Source organism: Phyllostomus discolor, chromosome 4 (assembly GCF_004126475.2).
Source record: "Phyllostomus discolor isolate MPI-MPIP mPhyDis1 chromosome 4, mPhyDis1.pri.v3, whole genome shotgun sequence".
Classification (NCBI taxonomy): domain Eukaryota; kingdom Metazoa; phylum Chordata; class Mammalia; order Chiroptera; family Phyllostomidae; genus Phyllostomus; species Phyllostomus discolor.
In genome coordinates this window covers 193,165,368-193,190,169 of record NC_040906.2, presented here as the reverse complement: position 1 = coordinate 193,190,169, position 24,802 = coordinate 193,165,368, and the positions used below count along the sequence as shown (strand labels likewise).

General features: G+C 36.8%; 1 protein-coding gene across 20 annotated transcripts in view; it reads left to right on the top strand.

The window, feature by feature from the left end:
* The first annotated feature begins 314 nt into the window (after window positions 1-314).
* Window positions 315-24,802, top strand: part of PLAGL1 (PLAG1 like zinc finger 1) — a 58,756-nt gene continuing 34,268 nt past the window's right edge. For 16 of the 20 annotated variants that reach the window (XM_036024841.1, XM_036024839.1, XM_036024837.1 and 13 more), the window contains exons 1-3: window positions 360-647; window positions 5,010-5,082; window positions 17,837-17,878. The gene's annotated coding sequence lies outside the window, so the exon portion shown is untranslated. Of the gene's footprint in view, window positions 648-5,009; window positions 5,083-17,836; window positions 17,879-24,802 lie in introns of all 20 variants that reach the window. The other 4 variants (XM_036024825.1, XM_036024831.1, XM_036024829.1 and 1 more) reach the window with 2 other exon arrangements.

Sequence of the window (24,802 nt, the reverse complement as noted above, 5' to 3'; positions counted from 1 at the left end):
CCTGTTGCAGTGCTCCCCTAACATCTGTCGTGGTTCTCGTTTATGAATTGGCTCGGGGCGGTTCATCCTGGTGGTGACTTAAGCGAACCGTCCCCGATACCGGACGGGGCTTCGGGGCCCGCTTCGGGTCTACCTGCGCCAGATCTGCACCTGGGCGACCTTGGCTTTGCCCATACGGATGAGTCAATCGACCGGGCGTCCGGGCGCCCGTCCTCCGCCTCCGCCCAGGCCGCCGACCCCCTGGCTCCCCAGCGGGGCCTCCTCCTGCCACGTGACGCCCCCGCCAGGGGCCCCAGCGCCCTCCTCGCGGACGCGCCGTTCCGGCTCCCGGGCTCCGCCTGTGCGCGGCCTCCTCGGCGCAGCCATCCTCGCGGCTGCCGAGGGCGGTAAAGCCCACGGCATCTGCCATTTGTCACTCAGCCCGTTGGTACCGCCCCAAGCCTTCATTTAGACACGTCTGGGGCGGATTCTCGCCTCACTCTCTTGGTGGACGGACAGACGAAGGGACGGGGCAGCTCCCCCCCTCCCAGTCCTGCAGACAGCGGGCCTTGGCGCGCGGGGCGCTTCCCCCGGTTGCCGTCATGGCCGCGGAGGCGGCACGCCCGAGCCGCCGCGCCTGAGTTCCTGGGGGCTCTCGACCCCGAAGGGTAGGTGGTCGGACGCCCGCGGCCAGGCTCCGCGGCCGCGGCCCGCGGCGGCGGCAGGGGCGGCAGGCGGCGGGGCGGCGGGGCGGCGGCGGCGTGGCGGCGGCATTGCCGCGGAGCGCGGCTCGCCGGCTCCGTGCCGCGCCGGGGAGGGTGTGCCGGTGCCGACGCGCCGCGTACGTGACGGGGTCCGGGCTGCTCCGGACCGAGTGCGAAACTCCGACAGATTGTCACCGGCCAGCCCGGGCGACCTGAACAAAAAGACGCTCTCGCCCGGTCGCGTTTAATGCTACCTCCTGAAGCATTCGCGTGCCTTGGGCGTGCAGTAAATAGACTTGGTTTTTGAAAACTGGTACTCTGAGCTTGCCAAAAGGCCAAAAGAAAAAAAAAAAAGAAAAAGAAAAAAAGTCTGTTAAAAGTAATAACGCGACTCAAGTGGAAAGGTTTGCATGTTTGTAAATGCATTGTGGAAAATATGGTTCGTTGTATGCTTTAATGTATGGACCGTATCCTATGGACTCTTAAAACTGTTTTAAAATGTGGGCTCCTCAAATTTTTCTAGGCTCGGATAACTGGTAATGCAACTTTGGTTATTTAGTCTCAGCATCGGACTTGGACGCTGGTGAGGATTTTTACTTCTTAATGAATATACTCCTGTAATTTTCACTTTTTCTCTCCCTACAGATGTGTTACTTTTATGTTTTAGGAAACCAATAAAAATTAAAAATAGAAACACTCTGCTTAGGTCCTCCTTCTTCCAGGAATCCTTCCCTAACCCCTCCCTCCCCAGGCAGGATCCAAGGCCCCTCCTGTGCGCTTTTGGGGCCTCACTGAGGTCCTGGTCCCTAATGTCTCCCCCCTACCCCACCCCGTGTATTAACCCATCAGTCTCGCTCGGAGCCCGAGGATCCTCAGCACATGGTAAGTCATTAATACTGTTTAACGACCGAAGGAAACGATAAAACGGCTTGTGTTTCACACTTTCAGCTCTCAACTTATCGAGTGGTAAACATAGATAAGAGTATTTGTTTGAAAGTTAAGGATCTAGAAAAGCTGACCACGTCGGATGTCGCTGTTGCACGCCTTAGCAGTCCCACTTGTAGGTATTGATCCTCTAGAGCAATGTTTTTCAAAGTTTGAAGCCCATTTTTAGTGGGTGGTGAAATCAGTAAAGTGGATAATGATCAGGATTTGTACAACACGCATTAACAGAGAAGAGAAAATGCCAGAATGTGTCTCACATTATAGGGTATTTGTTTCATGAAACTTTTTTTCCCCCTCTCAGTTTTATACACAACAGAGATGTGTGTCATGATGTAAAACGTCATTCCTTAGTATGAGTCATGGTCAGAAAAGTTTGAAAGCCACTGCCCTAGATAAATTTTTATACATATACACAAACAGACGTGTGCAAGGTTTACTGCTGTGTTGTTTGTAATTCCCCCAAAGCTGGAAGCCACCCTCATGTCCATCTGGTAGGAGAAAAGGTAAAGTATACTCTAGTCATAAAATGAAACGCACCCAGGACAGTAGTGAATGAAGGAGTTTTGGGTTTTAACACAAATGTGTCTCAGTGCTGAGCAAAAAAAAAAAAAAGTTGCTGGAGAATACTGTATGATATCATCTATGTGAAATTCAGAACCTGGTGAAATAAAGTTAAGGCTGCATGCATAGGCATTAAAAGTAGTAAAGAAATGAATACCATAAAAGTCAAGTTAGTGGTCATCTCCTGGGGGAGTGAGGGAGGCTGTGGAGGGGAAGGGACACACTGGGGGCTTTTAGGATGCTGGAAATGCTTTATCCCGGGACCTGGGCAGTGGTTACGTGGGTGGTTTGCTTTATAACTCTTTGTTAAATGATACATATGTCTATATATTAAATTCCCCCCCCCAATATATTAAAATATGGGCATCTCAAAATGAAGAAACCTGAAGCCAGGGCTCTAGTCTATTATTCATATTTTCCAGCTGCTCTTAAAAAAAAAAAGTAAGGTGTGATCAGGGAGCGGGACCTGGGGAATTTAAATAATATTAGTAATATTTTATCTCATAAATTTTATGGTAGATGCATCAGTGTTCATTACATTTTTTAATGTTTTTATATCCTAAATAATTTATATTTTAAAAAATATTTAGAATAAAATTAAAATCATTCACAGATAACTTGTGTGAACATTTTGGTGTGTGTGTTTTCTAAAATGCAGTGTTTATGTATTTTTCACAAAACTGAACTTACATTTTATATAGCAATTTAAAATAAAATTGTTTTATGAAAAATTAAATACTTAAAAGCACATAAAAACATAACAAACCTTCATCAGGGATTTTAAAATGCTAACATGCTGTCATATTTACTTCAAAAATTTCAGTTCCTCAGTCGCTCTGGGCCACATTTCAAGTGCTCAGTGGCCAAGTGTGACTAGTAGCGATTTTATTTTATTACTTTATATTCTACTACACTGTGTAACAAAACATTTCCGTCACTGCAGACTTTTCTGTCGGAAAACGTTGTTCAAGATGCAAACCCTCTGTTGGTTATATAAATTGCACACAGTCTTTTCTTTGTGCTTTTGTGCCTTAAAGTACTCTTCTCTACTCTCAAGGTAATATAGTTTAAAAATTTTTTCTAAAAGTTTTGAAATTTGCATTTTCTGCATATTTGCATCTTTAATTTACCTCACACTTTACACTTACCTCACATTTTACATTTATGTATATATATATAGATCAATGTATAGGTTTTATTACTGTTGTGAGATTAGGTTAATCTGTTTTCTTTTCCCCGTGCGGAGCAGTCCCAGTCCCAGGGGTCTGCAGTGCCACCTCTGTCACACACTTATTCCCAGATATGATTGGTCTCGTTTCCGCTCTCTACACTGCTCGTTGATTTGTCTCTGTAAATTCTACAGGTTTTTATTTACCGTTGTTCTATATTTAGTATATTTTTCAGTTCTAAGAGTTAAAACTTTTTTCACTATATTTTTTTATGCGATTTTCAGACGTATTTCCTTCTTCCAAACATGGAAGGTTTTGCAAGTTGTCCTTTTGTTACTGATTTCTAACTTGCATTGTAGTCAGCAGTTGAGGGCTCTATGCTACAGATTCTTTGAAATTTGAGAATTGCTTTATGTTCTTCATGGTTACTTTTTCAACTGCTCCTTGAATGATTGAGAAGAACATGTACTCACAGACTTTTGGGGCAAAGTAGGTGTGTATACACACACACATACATGTATATATACATATACTTGTATGTATACACACATGTATACACACATATCTGTGTCTTAGATCAAGCATAAGAATTGTGCTGCTCAAGTCTTTTTAACCTTAGTAGTATTTTGGTTTGTTCTATCAATTATTGAGATAAGTATAATAAAAACATTCCAATACAATAATGCATTTTCTCAATTTCTGCTTGTAGTTCCGTCAACTTTGCTTTGTAAATGTTGAGAGTATATGCAAGTTTGGAATTGCTCTATCTTCTCTGTGAATTGGACCTTTTGTTATTCTATAGCGACTAAATGTCTTTTTACTGTCTCTTGTGTTTTAAAATACTATAGTCACACCCTTCTCTTAGCCTTGGCTTAGAGTATCTCTTGCAAATAGGTAAAACCTGATTGTTTTTCTAATGCACACTGGCAATTTTTGCCTTTTATCTAGAGCTCTCAGCCCAATTCAGTTTAATATAATTACTGATAATATGTAGAATTAAAGTTAGCATTCTGTTTTATGATTATTTTTATCCTATTTTTTCCCTCCCTTTGCCACTTTTTGGATTTTTTTCTTATTCCATTTTCTTCTATCTCAGCTAGCATGAAAATTGTATGTTTGATTTAGTTTTTACTAGTTTCCTATAAAATTTTTAACAAACAACTTATTGTAAAGTTTATTAATTCTCTTCTTCCAAATAATTAAAAAAAAAAACAAAAACCCAAGGTTGCCTGACTCCAGTTAATTTCCTGGCTCACATGTTGTGATTGAGAGTTTTAGTTCTGTCTTAATTTTTTTTCTCCTATAAATTTGACACTTTTTCTTTTTAATGGATCCTTCGCTTGTCATTCCGTCTTGCATCTCAGATCTTTTTTTTCCTCCTCAAGTATATATTTTAGAAGCTTGTTTGTTAAGAGGCTGTTGATGGCAAACTTTATATGAAAATGTCTTTATTTTGCTTTCATTCTTGAATAATGTTTTTGTTTTGTATACAGTTCCAGGTTAACAATTTCTTTCTCAGCTCTTTGGACCACCTAATTGACTTCGACTTCAATGTTACAGTTCAAATAACTATTTGTTGGTAATATGTTATGTTTTTGTGTGTGTTTTTTTATGCCTGATCTTAAGATCTCTTTATGCTTGTGTTCTACAGCTTTCCGACCGACAGAGTGTGTCTAGGTGTGGACATTTCGTTTATCCTGGATTGATTGTTTCCTGTATCTAAGGTTAGTCTTTCATCAGTTCTCAAAAGTTTTTTCCTTTATCTCTTTCAGTGTTGTGTTTCCTCTGTTCTTTGCATTCCTTCAGGAACTCTGGCTTGACTCCTGTTAGGCTTCCTCATTCTGTCATTCATGTCTTCTAATTTTAATCTAGCTTTTATACATTTTTGTTCATATTGAACCTAGATAATTTTAGATCTACATTCTGATCTTTGTCTCATTTTTATTTTCTTCTCCAAATTGAGCCATAATCTACATCCAATAAAAAAATAAAGCGTATGACTTGATGAAACTTATATGTGTATATGCGTGTGTGATCACCACCCAGATAAAGATGTAAAACATTTTCATCCTGCAAAATTCTCTCTTGTTCCTTCCAATCAGTAGAGCCACTCCTCTCCCCCCGTCAAGGACTCTCGACTTCTACCACCCTGGATTATTTTCAGGTGTTCTTGAACTTCCTGTAAATGAAACCATAGTTTATTCTTTTTGTGTGTTGTTTTCTTTTGTTCATAGGATATTTATGAGATTCATCCATGTTACATGTATAAGTAGTTTTTGTGGTTTTTAAAAAATTTTTGCTTTACAGCAAGCAGTGGCAAACTATGGCCTGTGGGCCAAGTCCGGCCCAGAACGTATTTTATTAAAATATTATTGGACATAGCCATGTCCATTCATCAGAGTTGAATAGTTATAACAGAGACCATATGAGCCGTGAAGCTTAAACTACTTTTTATTGGATCCTTTACAGAAAAAGTTTGGTTTGTATGTATATACCACAGTTTATTTATCCTTTTTCTTATTGATGTACATATGAATTGTTTTCGGTTTGGGGGCATTACAAATAAAATTACTGCAGATGTTCATGACACTGCCATTGGTGGGTATATACTCATATTTCCTGAACATATTCCAAGGAGCTGAATATATACCAAGGAGCAAAGTGGTCTTCAGGTAAGTTGGTTGCATTTCCATGAATATTATTAATGTTAAACACTTTTTTAAATGTTTATTTGCCATTTAGATTTCTTTTGTGAAGTGCCTTTTTAAATCTTTTGTCTACTTTTTTTATTAGGTTATCGTTTTGTTAGTGACTTTTAGTTCCTTATATATTCTGGATATGAAACCATTATCCTGTATGTAAATAATTCCTACCTGTGTGAAATTTGCCTTTTAATGGTGCCTTTGGGTGAGATTTATTTTTATGAATAAATAAGCCCAATTTATCAGTATTGGGGGGAGATGAGGCATTAGTACTATTTTCCACAGTGCTCACAACAGTTTCTCCCACCCTCATATTTGCCCTCCCCCGGGCTCCTAAAGATATTTGCCTACAGTTTCCTCTAGAACCTTTATTGTTTCAGTTTCCACAGTTGAGTCTTTGATTTATTTCCAGTTGATTTTTGTGTATGGAGCGTGGTGAGGATCAAGATTTATTTTCCATATGGACACCCAGCTGCTCTACCCCTTTATTTAAAAGACCTTTCTTTTCCATCAAGTTGCAGTGGGGTCTTTGTTAAAAATGAATGATTATATTTTGGATCCTCTTCTGGACTCTATTCTGTTCCACTTGAAGTATTTATCAATTCTTCCATCAGTACCACTAATAGTAAGTCCTGGCCCAAAAAAAAAAAAAAAAAAGAAGCAGTGTAAACCCTCCAATTTTGTTTTTCTTTAGCTTTTTAAGTGCTTCGCATTTCTATATAAATTTTAGAATGAGCTTGTTAGTATCTATTAAAAAAATGTCTACTGGGCTTTTGCTTACAATGGCACTGACTACAGAACAAATTTTGGAGAATTGACATCTTAATAGAACCTTCTGGTTTATGAACATGGTATATCTCACCACTGAATCAGTTTTGCATTTTTTTCTAGTATTTTTTTGTGTTTTTTAGTGTAGAGAACTCAACACATTATTCAATTTATTTCCAGGCATTTGATTTCTAATGCTATTATAAATTATATCCTTTTCTTAATTTTATTTTCCAACCACGTTGCTAGTATAAACACAATTGATTTTTGTATAATGAGATTGTATTTTGTGATCTTGCTAAATTTACTTTTCAGTTCTGGTAGCTTTTAGGTTGTTGGGGATTTTCTAAATGTACAGTGACATCTGCAAAAAATAAAATTTAATTTGACTTTCTAATCTGTATTTCTTTTTTTTTTTCTTGCCTTATTGCACTGGCTGGTAACAGTGGAAGCATATTTAACAAAGGTTGTTAAAATAGACATTCTTGATTTTTTCTAAACTTAAGGGAAGATAATTCAATATTTCACAATTAAGGATAATATTCACTTAATTTTTTTGTAGATGCCTTTTACCAGATTGAGAAATTTTCTTCTGTTGGCAGTGTATGGAGATTTGTTTTTACTAATGGGTATTAACTTTAAAACAACCTTTTTATTGCTGAATAATTTTAGATTTATGAAAGAGTTGCAAAGATAGTATAGAATGTTCCTGTATACCCTTCACTCAGCTCTCTTGAATGTTAACATCTTATATAACCTTACATTTACCAAAATGAAGAAATTGACATTGGCACAATAAATACTATTAACTAAATGACAGACTTTATTTAGGTTTCCCCAGTTTTTCCACGTAGGGTCTAATCCACATACCACATTGCATTTAGTTGTGATGTCTCCCTACTCTACTTCAATCTATGACAGTTTTTTAGCTTTTACTTGTTTTTCATGACTTGCCTCTTTTGAAGAGCACTGGTCATGTATTTTGTACAGTGTCCTTCAACTGGGTTTGTCTGATGTTTTCTTACTATTTGACTGAGGTCATGACTTTGAGGGAAGAACACCACAGAGATATTGTGCCCTTCTGTTGCATCCCGTCTGGGGGAACACGATGTCCATATCAACATGTTAACGATCACATAGCTTAGGCCCTGTCAGCCAGATTTCTCCATTGTAACACTGCTACTTTTCACTTTTTGTCTGTTTTGTTAGAATCATGTCCGAACTCATGGGGAGGAGAGGGAAAAATTATCAAATAATGTGTGGATATATGTTAAAACTACTGTGGTAATATAGATTTTGAGGAAGATATTTTGAGGGTTTGCAAATGTCTTGTTTTCCCTTTAAGTTTGCCACTAATTTTAGCATTCAGCTGCTCTTGCCTGCAGCAATTATTATTGTGGTATTCTAATAGTGATTTTCCATTTCCTTCATTCTTTCTGCATTCATTGATTGGAATGCTGACTCTGGAGCCAGATTGCTTGGGTTCATTTCCTAGTTCTGTCTCTTCCCACTCTACAGTGTAATCTTGGACAACTACTTCTCTACATTTCGATTTTCTCATCTATATAATGTAGATAAAAGTATCTACCAAGAAGGTTGTTGAGATGATTAAATGAGCTCTTACTTAGAAAGGGCTAAGAATTGTGCTTAGTCCCTAGGGATGTACTTATTTTTTTCTTTTGTATTTTTTAATGTGATAGGTTATTTTAATTTTAATTATTTAAATATATAAATCGATCACTACATTATCTTGTACTCCTGGGTAAACCCAACATATATTTATATGCTCTGGATTTAACTTACTATTTAATTTTTCTCATGTAATATTCATGAGTCATACAGTGGCTCTTCTTTTGCCATAGCAAATGATATAATGAATGATAGATTCCTAAAAAAAGTTTTTGTTTAAATAAAAAAAAAAAAGATTACACAAGAGCTTAGCAACAGAGGTGGCAACATTCCCAACTTTCTAGAGCGATTTATATCTGAGCCTTTGGGTAGAGATAGAGATCAAGATAGTTCTTGCAAGTGAGTATTTTTCAATATTGAATTGAGCAAATTCAAAACTTGGCATGTATTATGAAAAATGGCCCCTCAACAGAAAAGAAAAATGATCTTAGCTTTTCTACATGTTTCGCCTTGAACGGTATAGTATTGTAGAGGTTTTAATATTTGGAATCTTTTAAAAGATTCATTTGTCAATAATATGTACTGAGCACTTTTGATGTGCCAGGCAGTATGTTTTGCTGCTTTGGAATTCGTCTTTACTTTTGAGCATCTGGGCCATGGCAGGGTCATTTCAAAGGTTGAAGGCAGGCCTACTTGAATGATTCAAGGGAACACGATGCCTATTCATTTTTTTTAAAGTGGGTAAAATTGAATTCTAATTTTTTTTCTGTTTCTTTCACTCCTCTGAGCATCTTAGATTAGTCCCTTGTCATCCTATGCTTTCTCCCTGTATTGAGGTTTTCCCTTCCTTTCTTGCATGGATAGTGACCACTGGGTTCAGTTCCCTGGAAAAAAAATCCTTCAGTGAGATCCCAGGACTTGAGAAAACAGGACCTTAATTTCTTAGCCTGACAATGGTCTTTTTCTGTCTAGTGCCAACTTGCTTTCCTAGCCTCTTAGTCTTACTCCTAAGAATTAGTCCATTGACACAGTTGGTCTTAACTGCTCATCAGAATCTGGAGTCACTGTACTGTGTTTGAGGCTCGGCTTTTATTTATGCCATTTCCTGTGCCTTAAGTGGATTTTCCAAAAATTTTCCAGGCTCTGCTTAGAGGATACTCACTCCACAATCCTACTAGCCAGGAACCCTATAATTTGTAATCTGTAGCCCTTGTTAAATTCTTACCTTTCATTACCAATCTTTATATCTAAATGTCATTTCTAGTTGGTCAGGTTCTTAGAGATAGGGTTCCATACCTACTATGATACTTTGCATACAAAAAGCTATTGCTAAATAGCTACCATTCTTACGTACCTACCATAATTGTACTACAATTTTGCAAAGTAAGTATTATTGTCTCTTTTAAATTGTGAAGAAATTCAGTATCAAAGAGATTAAGAAACTTGCCCAACAAGTGGCAAAACTGGTTCATCTGATTCAAAAGCTCTTGCTATTCTATGCCATACTACCTTGGTACTAAAAATAAGTAGTTAAATAGAATTATTTAGTAGACGTATTTATGGTAAAACACACTACTGAAATTTCTTTACTTTGTCAATATGCTCCTCAGAGTCTTGGTTTCAGTGACCAAGCCACTTGCTGTAGACTGACATACTCCTACTTTCTTTGTATTTTTCTTCTACATTTTTATTGATACCAATGGGTATGGTTTGAAAAGTCTAACTTTGGCTTATGTTAGGTAGTAAAATGGTTAGAAACTTAGGCACAGTTTGGTCTCTGTGTATTTTTAAGTAGAAAAATTTGCATTTGCCTGATGTTTAATTAAGGCAACTGATAAGGTAAAAATACTTCATCTTTTATGAAGTATTTTCTCCTACTATTGAGTACATGGTTGGGGGTGGGGGAATCATATAAAGTGAGCCAATCCTAAATATGCAGCTTGATGAGTTTTTACATATATGTAGGCCTGTGTAACCACTAAATTAAGATAGACTATATTACATCCATCCAGAAAGAGAACACTCACTCATGCACCTCCCAGCCAGTACCTCCCCGAGAGATAACACTCCTCTGATTTCTATCACTGCAGATTTGTTTTGTCTGTTGGTGGACTTTAAGGGTAACCAAATAGTATGTATTCCTTTGTGTCTGACTTTTTTCATTTAGCATCCTTTTTTTGAAATTGACCTATGTCAATGCATATTTAAATACTTCGTTGTTCCTCATATGTATATTTTCTGAATAGCATTGCATTGTATCAATATACCATAATTTTGTTTATCCATTTTTGATATATGGGTTGTGTTCTAGTTATGGCTGTTACAAATAAAGCTACTATACGTAGTCATACTCAGACCTTTTGGTGGACATTTACAGTATTTTGTTTGGGCCATATGTGTCGTTTTAATAAATTCTGCCAAAAGGTTTACCAAAAGTGAATGAATAAATATATATTCCTATTACCAGGGAGAGAAATAGTTGCAGTTCCACATTTTCACCAGCACTTGATATTGTTATTCTTTTATGCTTTCTGGTGAATGTGGTATCTCATGGTTTTCATTTGCATTTTCTTTGTTATTAATAACGTTGAGCACCTTTTTATATGTAGCTTGGGTAATTTGGATTTTTTGTGTGTGCAGTACTTGTTCATTTTTTGTTGAGTTTTTTTTTTTTTTGCACATTTTTATTGAGTTGTTTGTCATCTTGTTGATTTGTAGGAACTTTTATCGGAGGAAATATTTAGTATTACTAGAACTTGAAACAAAAGGTCTCTGCTTGATAATTAAGGTTTAGGCCCACCCAGTGTTAAATGTCCTTCCTTCTTTGATCCCTAGAAAAGATACTCTGAAATATCCAGGAAAGGTAGATATAGGAGTCTACTTGCACTGCCATAAAAAAATCCACAGAATGGGAGGCTTAACCAACAGATACTTAGTAATGGTTCAGGAATCTAGAAGTCTAAGATCAAAAGGGCCAGCAGTTGTGTTCTCTAGAGAGGCTTCTCCGGCTTGTAGATGGCTGGTTTTTGCCATGTCCATCATATGGCCTCTCTGTGTATGTGTGGAGAGAGGGTCTCTGATATTTCTTCCTCTTCTTAAAAGGACACAGTCCCCACCGTTATAATTGCATTTAACCTTAGTTACCTCTTTAAAGTCCCCTTCACCAAATATAATCGTATTGGAGGTTAAGGCTTCAACACACAAATTTTGGAGGGAATAATATTCTCTATAACATCCTGCCCTCTGCCCACCCGCCTAATTCCATGTTCTTCTTGCATACAAAATGCATTCATTCCACCCTAACAGCCTTAAGAGTCATAACCCATTCCACCATCAATTCTGAAGGCTAGAGTCCAAAGTCCCAACTACATATCATTTAAATCAGACGTGGGTGAGACCTGAGGTATGATTAATCTTGAGGCAGAATTCCTCTCCAGTGGTGAACCTGAGCCAAACAAGTAGGTTGTTTCAAAATACAATAGTGGGACAGACACAGGCTCTGCATTTCCATTCCAAAAGGTGGAAGCTGGGAAAGAAGAAAGAGGGCTGGTGGGTGTCAGACAAGTCCAAAACCTAGCAAGGCAATTCCATTAGATTTTAAGGATCAAGAATAATCTTTTTTGGCTCACCAAAATCACCTGTGTCTCCCCACCACCGTTTCTGAGACTAAGGGGGAAATAGCCTTAACCCTTGAGTTTATAGCGAGGGTGGAATGCCCATGATCTCTGAATTGCCTTGTGGGGTTGTTCTTCCCTTTTCTTAAAGAATAAAACATGTTTGCAGCCAAATAGCTTATCTTCAAGTCTAGTCCTATTCAATCTCAGAAGTGCAAAAGCTTTTCTTTATTTTATTCCATCTAGGTTCTTTTTGGTCCAAATTGGCAGGGTTTCTGTTGGTACGATCCCAACTCTATTCCTGGGTTTTGCTGATCTGGCTGATTAATTCCCAGGGTAATCGCATTGTGGAGTGATTATCCAGCCACACCCTTGGTGCTCTCTCCAGGACACGCTTTCTCATTTTTTACAGTATGGGTAGATTGGGGATTTTTCCAAATCTTCAAGTTTTCATTCCTTTTTGCTTAAGGATTTCTTCAATTGATCTGTTTCTTCTTACATTTTACTGTAAATAGTAAGGAGATGCCAGGCCAAGTCTTCAACACTTTGATTAGAAATCTCTTCAACTATTTAATTTCGTCACTTGCAAGTTCTTCTTTCCACTAAACACTAGAACACAATTCAGCCAAATTCTTTGCCAGTTTATAACAAGGATAACCTTTCCTCCAGTTTCCAGTAATAGCATGTTCTTCATTTCCACCTGAGTTCTCATCAGAATCACCTTTAACATTCTTATTTCTACCAATCAATAGTCTCTTCAAGGCAAGGTAGACTTTTTCTAGCAAGCACCTCAGAACTCTTTCAGCATCTACCCATTAATTACCCAGTTCCAAAGCCGCTTCCACATTTGCAGGCACAGTAAGAGAACCACCCCACTTCGAGGTACCAAATCGGAATTAGTATGCTTAAGCTGCCAATAACCGAATACCACAGATTAGGTGGCTTAAACAACAGAAATTTATTTTCTCACAATTCTCGAGGTTAGACATGCAAGATCAGGGTGCCAGCAAATTCAGTTTCTGATGAGACCTCTCTTCCTGGCTTGCAGAGGTCTGCTTTCTTGTGTTTTCTTTCACCTGGCCTTTTCCTGTGCGCATGCCCAGAGAGACTGGCCCTCTGGTGTCTCTTTATCTTCTTATAAAGATACCAGTCCTATTGGAGTAGGGGGCTCCACCCTTAACCTCATTTAGCTTTAATTACTTCCCTAAAGGACCTATCTTCAAGTAGTCACACTGAAGGCAAGGGTCTCAACGAATGAATTTGGAAAGGCCCAGTTCAGTCCATAACAATGGGTCTTGTAGAAATGCAGGGAGCCGTAAAGTATTGGGACTGAATATAAGCTACTTTAGCGTTCATGCTACTCTCATTCTCGGCCATATTTTTTTAAGAATAATATTAGCATTTATAATGCAACTCATTTAGTTTAGCTCCCGCTGGAGATTTTGAGAGCTCGTGTGAAGTAGAGCTATTATGTTAATTCCGTCTGCACTTCTGTGAAGCATGAAGTCAGTGTCATATGTTTTAAGGGTAAAACCTTGTCTCATTCAAAGAGATGCTTAAAACTGCAATCTAGAAAATTGCTTTTAAACAGTTGGGGAGAGATGTTCATATTCTCAGAGGATGTGATTTAGAAAATTATCCACTGGGAGGCTTTAGAATCTACATTATAGGAAAATTGTTGATTTCTCTCACACCTTTCTGGGAATATTAATATAATACAGATCCAGGCAGTCTTTGGAAATTGTAAATTATAAATTTTTCCAGTACACTTTAGGGTTTTTGGGTTTTAGTTTTTGTTTTTTTGTGTGTATGCGTGTGTATGATTTACCTGTTTGTATTAATTCTAGTTTCTCCTCACAATATTGGAGGAATAGATGATGGAAAATATCCTAATTTTAAAGCATAAACATATTACTCAGATTTCTAAAAATTAGAATAGCCAGTATCTGTATGTGTGTCTAAAACAAGAAAGAATATTTAAATTTTTTTCTATTACGCTGACAACTCAAAATATTTTGTAATTACCTAAAGTCACTGAATTTCCCTGTTTGCTCTTATGCTGGCTTAAGTTAAAATAGGAAGAAAGAGCAGGAAGAGACTTGGTTGGTCCATGAGGCTGGGATATTTTGAAGAGGATTGATCAGAGCCATGTTTATTTCATCAGTCTTCTCAGAGGCTCTCGGGTATTTAGAAGCTAGCATCTCTATTTCAGTAATTGTTTTAATAGGTGGAGGTAGTGGTATAGTCTTCTCCATCTCTTGCCGGATGTTTTGTCCAGAATTACCTATACATGTTGTTTTAAAAATGGGAAATGTCAAACTTCACTGGCCAAGTAGGATCCAAGACTACAAAAAATCCTTGAAGGGGTCTTAGGAACAGCTAGCATAGAGCTAATTGCAACAAAGATGACAGCATCTGACCTCCCTGTGTAGAGCACAGACTGATGTGTAACGAACAGTTCCTCCTGAACTGTCCCTTACTGGTCCCCATACGTAAGGGGAGTTTTACCTTCCTTAGCCACATAGGAGTGAAGAGTAGAATATTTGCTATACTTGGGAACAAGGCAAGTCTTTCTGCCCACTTCCTCGGTATACAAGGTTAGGAGCCAAAGGGTCATTTTCAGACTCCAGCTGATAAGCTGGTTCTCTTTGGCAGCACAATTCTGTTCAAAATCTAGAAGGTTTCTTATCTATTTGTTTCCATTCAATTCTGTGCACTAGTAAACACACCCCTAGTTTTTCTTTTGTTTTGAAACCTGGTTCTCAGATCTGCTACAATGATTTGCTTTCTCACCCCTATAAGTCTCTCTCTGAACCTAAAGAAAGTTATTTTTGGACTCTCTGTCCTCTGTTGAAAACTTATCTTAATTTTATCTTTTTTTCCCAGTCATTTTATCCAAACAAAATAGTATAATGGATATATTATATATCCTTGCCCTTGAGGAAATTTAATTTTTTGAAAAAAAAAAAAAAGTTCTTTCTGGGCTTAAGATCAGCTTCCTCACTGCTTCCTGACCACTAAACCAAGGTCATGTATTTTAGGTTTTTTCTAGAGAAGTATCTTACTTCTGGTACCAATTCTACGTAGTCATTATGGGCTAAAGTTATGCTGTGCTAACAAGCCATCCCCAAACCTCAGTGGCTTCACTGAAAAACAGTTTACTTTTTTGCTCACACTGAACATCTATTGTGGATTTTTGGGAGGCTCTGCTCCACAGCCAGAGTCGAGCCTTCGAATGCACCACCATCTTGTATGCTCTCCGAGACACTTGGCCTTCTCAGTGCCCTGGTGAGGAAAGAGTATTGAATGGTCTTGTACCAGTGGTTAACTGTTTATCAGCACCCTAAAACTAGTTACATGGCCCTGCCTAACTTCTTTACAGAGAGGTAGAGAAGTTTGAGCAGGAATATAAACAGAGGAACTTTTACCATACATCCAAATAGTTAAAAGTTGTAAGTCAAGCTAATAAACTAACTAAAAGTATAATATACTCTGTTATTCCTTGACAAGTTTATCTCATATGATCAAGAAAGTCAGTTTGAATGTGGAATTCTTGGAGTCTTGAGATTTCTGTACATCTAAAACATGGCAGTGGGAGAGCTGGCCTCTCTTCTCTTCTCTTTATGTCCTGGGCCCAGTTCTGTACCATGAAGGGCACATATTTGGGTTCTATTCATAGGTCTGCAAACAGCCACCCCCTGGCCACCTCTTGGACCTAGGGTTGCGTACACAGTGCCATGATCTGTCCTCAAAAACACAGGACTAGGAAAGAGGGCTGTGCAGTCCCATTAGTAGGTTCGAAGTTATTTGAACAAGGAATTCCATGGTTTCTGAAGTCTGGAGCATAGTTTAAGAGGGGAGTCTGGGCCCACTTGGCTATGTCCCCTTAAATGCTTGACACCCCTTAACCCCAGGTTTAATGGCAGTACTGAGCAACTGTAATATCTTTGTACCTACAAAGTGAGAATAGGATGTGAGTGAGTGTACAAATCTGTACCATACCTCATGCTTACTAATGTAGCTTCCAAGATAGAGCCAGGGAAGGGAAATGTCCTGATCAGCAAAGTTGAGTGTCATGTCTTGACGATTATAATTCTCATTATAAAGTCCCATTATGATATGTAAATCAGTTTCTTATGTGTTTGCTTATAGCAAATTTGTATCAATGCTAGGTTTTCTGACCTTATGGAGGTATTGGGACTGTGCCATATCTTTCTGACCCTAACCCTTACTGTGTTACCATGTAATAGCAACAGCTAAGAACCTATGAAATCTAACCATGATGACGGGTCAGCAGCCCGGGGTTCAGAATCCAGGTGATCAGGTCAGATGCTGGCTCTCCTACTCCTTAACTGTCTGCTGTAGGGAAAGCTTTTCTTCTTTCTCAGCCAAAAGTTTTGTATTTGTACAAAAGGGATAAAACCTCCTATTCTCAGGTTGTTGTGACAATTAAATAATATTGTATACAGATAATATATTCATAAGTGAAGCAAATCCTTTTCCTCAGTTAAAAATGATGGAAAAATATGAGATATTGCAGGAAATCTGAGATTCGATGCTGGGAGGGTCAAATCTCAGGGAGAAGGAGGTGAAGTCTCTGAAGTATAATATCCAGAAATGAATACTTTGGGGCAGCCCTTGGAATCTTGCTTATCCCCAAGAGAAGGTGTGTCTTTACTGTCTCAATCTAGTGATCTCTCTTTTTCAAGTGACAGTAATAAGGATTGCTTTGAGGACCTTGATAAGGATCCTTTGATTGAGTGGTAGAGTTAAGAACCAGGGGAAGGGGTCAGAAAGTGATAGGTGAGGAAATGGGAATTATCTGAGTTTTCGATTCTTTTCAGTAGTCTGGGAAAGTCTGGGAATATAGTGGGAGAAGCCGAGGGTCATGGGATATCAATGAAGGCTTTGTTAATTAAAGGTTGGGAAGTACCAGGAGCATGGTTGTGTGCTGGGGAGAAGTATCTCTAGTAGAAAGGGGGAGGAGGATAATGGAGAGGAAACTTTGAATGGAGAGGTAGGGTTGACCTCTAGGAAGGGAAGTAGGTTTAGCATTGGAAAAATGAGAGATGCTCTGTCCAATATATCCAATAGCTTCTTTTTCCCCCAAAGAAGCATGAAATGGGAATAGAAATATATGAATATTACCAGAGAAATACATGTATAAGTGTTGGGAGTGAGGAGGTCAGTTGGCAGATAGAGAAATCGGGAAATGGTAAGAATGGGGAAATGTTCTGGAGTTGTGAGGCAGGTTCTAGAACCCAATCAAGCCTGGTTGACAGAGTTAGAGTGAAGTCAACCCCCCTGACTACTGAAGTCAGTAGTGAAACCCCACTACTGAACCCTCTCCCCCATTTCTACTGAAGTAGCCTTTCCATTCTGTTGTTTCTATGCATTTTTAATATCCCCTGTGACACTCGGGTCACACTGAGATGACTTTCTGTTCAACTCTTGACTGTGGTGGTAGATATGCGAGCCTAAAGGTGATAAAGTGCTATAGAATATACACACACGCACCACTATAATGAGACTGATGTAATCTCAAAAGACCAGCAGTATGTATTAATATAAACATACTGATTGTGATACTGTACTTCAGTTTCGTGAACTGTTACCAGTGGGGGAAATGAGTAACGGGCACTCTGTGTCTCCAAACACCATGTGAATCAGCAATTATCTTAATGAAAGTCGATTTAAAAATGGGTGTGAAACTATTATATAAAACCAATAAATAATTTTTATTTTTAAATGTATTTTATTTTTAGATTGTTCCTGCCGGATCGATAGCATAGTCATCGTTGGCTTTTGTAAGTTTGTATTTTAATTTTTTATCCTTTGCCCTGACATTTGCAGTGCCTGGAGCAAAAATTAGAGCAAAACTTTTTTATCATCTGGTTCTTACAATATTTTAAGGTCTGTTTTACTTTTTATGATGCCAGTAGGTGAAAAATAGTTATTTTGAGGAAGTCTGAATTACACTTCTTGAGCTAGGGCCAGTTGTTTCTTAGGAGTGACTTCCTCTCGGGGTTATGACTAGCAGAAGCCAGGTGTTGTCTGTGGAGTCGAAACTGTGTGTATGGTATCTGTCCATCCTATTGGACGTCAGAGTCTTCACTCAAACATCTGTGTGAAGGATGGTAGGTACACAGCACCCTGGGAGAAAGCCTAGTCTTAGTTTGTGAACACTTTGACTGGGAAAGTAAAATGAATTATTTTATTTACCTGTGAAAATCTGGCAATTAGACGAAGTTAAGGGAAGATTCCAGATTGGGAAAATTTAGTGTTATCCCTATTTTGTCATTTGAAGTAGCTATATTTCTGTTCTATAACTTTTTCTTTGTATTATATTGGGGGGGGGGGTGGAGAACTCCTGTTTTAGTAATTGTTTTTTTTTTAATTCAGTAAAGCCCAAACTTTTGAAATAGAGAGGATTGAATAAATATTTTTAACCTAAGAAAATGGATTATTCCATATATCACTGAAAACATTTATGGTATTAAGTGGGTTTTATTAGGCTATCTCTTAGAATGGAGACTGCATTGCCAGTATGGAAAAATAAGCTTATGAATCATAATATGCAGCCAATAGTTTTGATTTACATGTCGTAATTTTGATAGAGAAGAATTTAAATATGTTAACCTCATTTTAAAGACCTCTATTAAAATATTGTCTGAAGATCTCTTTGTTTTTCATCATGTTACCAATTATTGGAAACTTAAGATAATAAGTTCATGTCTTATGGCTAGAAAGAAACTAATGTACTAAGAATAGTACAAGGAAGTAATGTATACTTCAAATTTTTTGGCAGTAAGTATATATAGCATTGTTATATAGCATTGTTACAAGAAAATAAACAATAAGACCTGAAGGAAGCAAAATATGTTTTCAATACTTAGATTTAAGGAAACTCTGTTGGAGGTCAAGTTCAGCCAAATTTTAGCAATTGTATGCTGCCCCAGATAACTCAATATGGAAGCTAAAATACCTGGTTTGAGAACTTTAATTAGATTCCATATGATTAAAAAGCAATTGAAGTCTCAGCCACCTACATATTTCTATATACTTCATTTTCTGTTTCATTGGTTAGTTGATTAGAAGTTCTTTGTAAAAAAAAAAATGAATAGATCTTGATACTCTTAGTAAATGATTCCTAATACTGTTTTTTTTATTGAAAACTTGGAATGTTCTATCAAAATTTAGTTCTAGAAGCTCTCTTTTTAAGAGCTATAAATTAGGGAGCAGACAACCTGGTGAAGAGCACAAGTTTTAGACCAAGCACAGCCCGGCTTGAATTCCGGCTGTGATGCCAGGAAGTACATGACTGTGAAGAAGTTAACGAACCTTTCTTAGCCAAAGTTTGTCGTTTATAAAATTAAAATAATAACAGCATGAGGTTTATGAGAATTAATTAAGGCGATACACCTGGCTGTTAACAATATTCAGTAACTATTAATATTTTAACGAATTCTGTATTTCTTAGTACTGTAAGCTTGAGATACTGGTAACAATTTTATAATATGCTTTATAGAGGAGATAATCTTTTATTATTTATACATTATAGATAGTAAATTTTGAAGAATTATATATTCTTATAAAAGACAAAATGACTAGGAGACATGGGCTGATCTGTAATGAACCCAACAAGTCACTTTTTGCATTTTTTGAGCTTTTAGGTAACCTCTATATCTTAGCAAAGTAGACATGATGAAATGAAATGATATAGATTTGTCAGTACTTTTGTAAATATAAAGCACCAATGCAAATGTAGGAAAGTGGAACTTTATAATGAGGGGACTTCCACCATGACTTCCATCCATGATGTAGTAACAGGAACTGTATTTATTCTTCTGGTGAGCAGACAAGAAAAAAGAACCCCATAAAATATGACACAAACGTTTTTGGACATTGGACAACAAACAACGTAAGAAGTAAATCCTGAGAGAAGGGAAACAAATGATGAGCACAAGGCCACAGCCTAAGAGGAGGAACCAAACAGATCCCAGGGGTCACCCTGAATTGCAGTGCTAGAGCTGGGACTCAGGGAGGCGGAGGCAGCTAGAATTTGTAGGTCTGAGTACCAGAGAAGAGAGGGTTGCACGGGGAGAACACTCTGGAGATCTTCGGCCAAGTGCTGATTTGTGCATGTGTGTAGGAGAAGTACCCAAGGCTGAAAAGAGGGCCACTGGAAGGGAAGAGGTAGCTCACATAGGGCTGAGAAGCGTGTGTCCCCACCCTTGAGAATACAAAAACTTTGTAATACAAGTGGTATTAGACGGAGTACTCAGAAGGGTTTTACCTCAGTAGTGAGGCAGAAGTAGCCCCAGAATATAGGTGGTTCTGATCCTTCCTAAAACATCTTAAGAGTAAGCTATTAAAGGAGGATGATAAAACTTTTTTGTAAAGGGCCAAAAGGAAAATATTTTAGGCTTTGCAGGCTATATGATCTCTGTTGCAGCTACTAAGCTCTGCCATTTTAATGTTAAAGCAGCCATAAACAATATGTAAATGAGCGGGGATGTCTGTATTCATATAAAATCGTATTTATAGAAATGTAGAAATAGGGTGTGGGCCAAATTGACCTGTGGGCCATAGTTTGCAGACTCCCAGTTTAAAGAATCAAATGGTTTCTAGTAGCTTAACTTCATCCCCGAACAAAGCTCAAGACTATTTAAAGAAATATCAAATATCCAGCACCTAACTAGGTAAAGTAAGCAATGCCAAGTATTCAGTCAAAATTTACTAAATATACAAGGAAACTGAAAAAGTCAATAGTAAAGAGAAAGATCAATCAATAGAAATAGACTCAGAAATGCTATAGATTTAATAAAGATTTAATAAACAGAGTTTACTTAATAAGAAAACATATTTACTAAACAAAGATACTAAAGGATTTACTATAACTATGTACCATATGTTCAAGATAGTAGAGAAGAGCATAGAGTTTGTTAAGGAGAGACATGAAAGCTATCATAAGACCCATATTGATCTTCCAGAGACAACATAAATTTGATGAAAAATACACTGGGTAGGATTAACAGTAGACTAGATATTGCATGAAGAAAGGTTTTGTGAACCTTAAGACACAGCAACAGAAATTATACAAAATAAAACACACAAGGAACTGAATTAAAAAAACAGCTCATCAGTGAGCTGTGGGACAACTCTAGTCAGCCAAATATATGTATAATTGGACCTTTCAAAAGAAGAAAGGAAAAAAACAAAGAAATAATGGCTGAATGTTTACTAAATTTGATGAAAACAATAACCTCACATATCTCAGATGCTCAGTGAATACCTAGCAAGAAGAAAAAATATAAAGGAAATTAGACCAAGGATACCATAGTCGATTAGTTTAAAACCAGTAATAAAGAAAAGATTCTATAGCAGAGAACAGATAACTATAAATTTAGAAGAACAAAGAATGACATCAGACTTTTCATCAAAAATGCTAGCCAAAAGACGCTGGAGCAACATCTTTAAAGCAATGAAAGAAAATACTGTCAAACTAGACATCTATAGCTAATTAAATATCTTTTAAAAAGATAATGAAATAGAGACTTTTTCAAACATACAGACTCCGAAAGAATACATTACTATTAGACTTAGAGTACAGGAAGTGTTAAAGGAAGCCCCTAGGAAAATGGAAAATAAGATCAGATGGAAATAAAGAGCATCAAAAATGGTATCCCCCTGAGTAAATAGTTAAGATTTTTAAAATTTTAATCTTTTAAAAAAGATAATTGATGAAGTAAAAGTAGTAACCATAGAGTTGTGTTAATAACATGAAATGTATCAAAGTTGCACAAGGGTCAGGAGGTGAAAAATTTAAATATACAATCAAAGTTTTTATACTATATGTGAAAACTTTTATAAGTTCTTATACTATTATATATACACTATATATAATGCTAAATGTATAGCATTAAATGATATAGCATTAATATTTCTTGAAGGTACATTATAATATATTAAAGATATGGTTATAAACACTATCTTGGCTGCTAAAACATCAAAACAGAGTTTTAAGCCAAGAGATAAAATTAAATTAAAAAAATTATAATCAGTCCAAAAGAAGGCAGGGGAAAAAAGAAAAAGGGAATGGAAAACAGATGGAACAGATACAAAACAAATAGAAAGATGCTACATTTCAGCCTAACAACATCAATAATCACATTAAGTATAAATGGTCTAAATACTCCAGTTAAAAGACAGAGAATGTCATAGTAGGTTTTTAAAAAAACAAGAACTAACTATATACTGCCTGCAAAAAATGTCCTTCACATATATAAAGACACAAATAGGTTATAGCTTAAAGGATGGAAAATAACATACGTTTTAGCACTAATTTTTAAAAAGTAGCTGTATTAATATCACAAGATAGAATGTAGAAATTAGAGAAAGAATATTGCCAGGAACAAACAAGATTTTTTTTATAATGATAAGGAAGTAAAATCATCAGTAGGACATAAATGTTTATACATCTAATGATAGAGTTTCAGTATATACAAGGAGAAGTAGACAAGTCCACAATTACAGTCAGATTTCAACACCCTTCTCTCAGTATATGATAGGTCAAGTAGATAGAAAATCAGTAAGGATATAGAAGATTGAGTAGCTCTATCAACCAGCTGGACCAATTGATGTTTATAGTACACTATTCAACAACAGTAGAATATATATTCTTTTCAAGTATGCCAAGAACATTAATCAAGATAGACAATGTTCTGAGTAAGAAAACAAGTTAATTTAAAAGGATTTAAATCATACAAAGAATGTTCTGTGACCATAATGTAATTTAATTAGAACAGAAATGTGTCTGGAAAAATATCTTGTAACTGAACATCACACTTCCAACTAACCCAGGTTTATATTCTAGGCCATAAAAACACCTTAAGTTTAAAAAAGTAAAAATGATACAAAATACATTTTCAGGCTACAGCAGAATTAAATTGGAAATCAGTAACAAAGATAGCTGAACAACTCTCAAATATTTGGAAATTAAACAACCCATGGGTCAAAGAAGTCATTTCATTAAAAAACTTAAAACATTTTAAGTGAAATGAAAATAAAATTTATGAAAATGTGTGGTATATAATGAAAACAGTGCTTAGAGGGAAATGTATAGCATTAAATGAATACATTAGAAAAGAAAATCTAAAATCAATAACCTAAGTTTTCAGCTTATGAAACTGGAGAAAAAAGGAGTAAAGTAAACCTAAAGCAAACAGAAGAGAGTCAAGAGAACTTAAGAAGTCAGCAAAATTGAAAATAGGAAAACAATAGAGAAAAACCAACAAAATGAAAAGGTTGTTCTTTGAAAAGATTAGTAAAATAATAAACCTCTAGCCTGGTTAACCAAGAAAAAGAGAAGACAGATTGCCATGTCAGGAATCAGAGAGGGGCCATAACACTGAAGTCATGGATATTACAGTGGATAATAAGGGACTACTACCAACAACATGTGCCCACAGATTTTGATAACTTAGATGAGATGGACCAATTCCTGGGAAGATATATCTAAAATACCGAAATCCACTTGAAAAACAGATTACCTGAACATTCCCATATCTAGTAAAGAAATCAAATTAATATAGTAAAACAATGAAACAGCAACAAAGACTTCTAGAAGACAAAACACCAGGACCAAATAGTTGCACTAGTGAATTTTACCAAATAACCCATGTGACCAACAAGAAATAAAAAGGGAAATTAGAAAGTGTTTTGAACTGAATGAAATGAAAACAGTTCCAGATTACTAGGATGCAAGTATTGCAGTTCTTAGAGGAAAATTCATAGCCCTGTGGTCTATATTATGAAAAAGAAAGTCGCAAAATAATGATGCAATATAAGGGATTGTTAAAATTGTCTCAAATATCAGAATGTCTTTTATTTAAAAATATGCTTGTTTCATGTTATTGGAGAAGACAGTTAGGGTTGGTTATCAGAGGGCAACTTTTAGCTCTTAGCAGGAAAGAACCACCCGATTTCCCCAGCTACAGGCTGTTTCTTGAGCAAGACATGTTCCCCCAGATATCCTTATGATTTCTTTCCAACTATTAATTTCTGAGATAAATGGTAGTGAAGGAAAAATATTTTGCAATATTAAAAGGCTATAGATTTAGACACACATTTAAAATGATGTATTAATAGTGGATATTATAATACAAGAATAAGCAGTGTTTTTAGAATCACAGAACTGTAGAATTCTGTGCACCCTTAAGTGGTGTTTGGTCCAGCCAAAGTGGGATGAACTCCTGGCCTTTTTAATATTAAAGCCTTGGATAAAAAAATTTTTAAAGAGGGATTTATTTCCGAAGTTTGACAATCAACAAAAGCATTGAAGAGCTAAATCACTGAATGACATATTCAGAATTCAGATAGAAAATGTCACCAAGTTCAGACAATCAAGAATGATCTAGACATGCTGGCCTCTGTCTCTGTCTTTCTACAGTCTCCTGTGCATTGTACAGTAGCACCTACATATCACCATCTATCGATGAGGAATTATGAATGAGACAAGGTGTGAAAAAGGTTTTATGTTTACCACTGGCAGTTTCTTGTACCAGGAAGTTAACCTATTTTCTCCTAGTCAGTAGGGTGAGGGTCATTAAGATATGAAAATTTTAAAGTACTATGTGCAACAAACATTCCAAATATGTATTTTTCTCTTCACGGGGCATCAGTCTGTGAATTTCTGCCTAGTGCCAATACATTTCTACTTAAAATGGTTA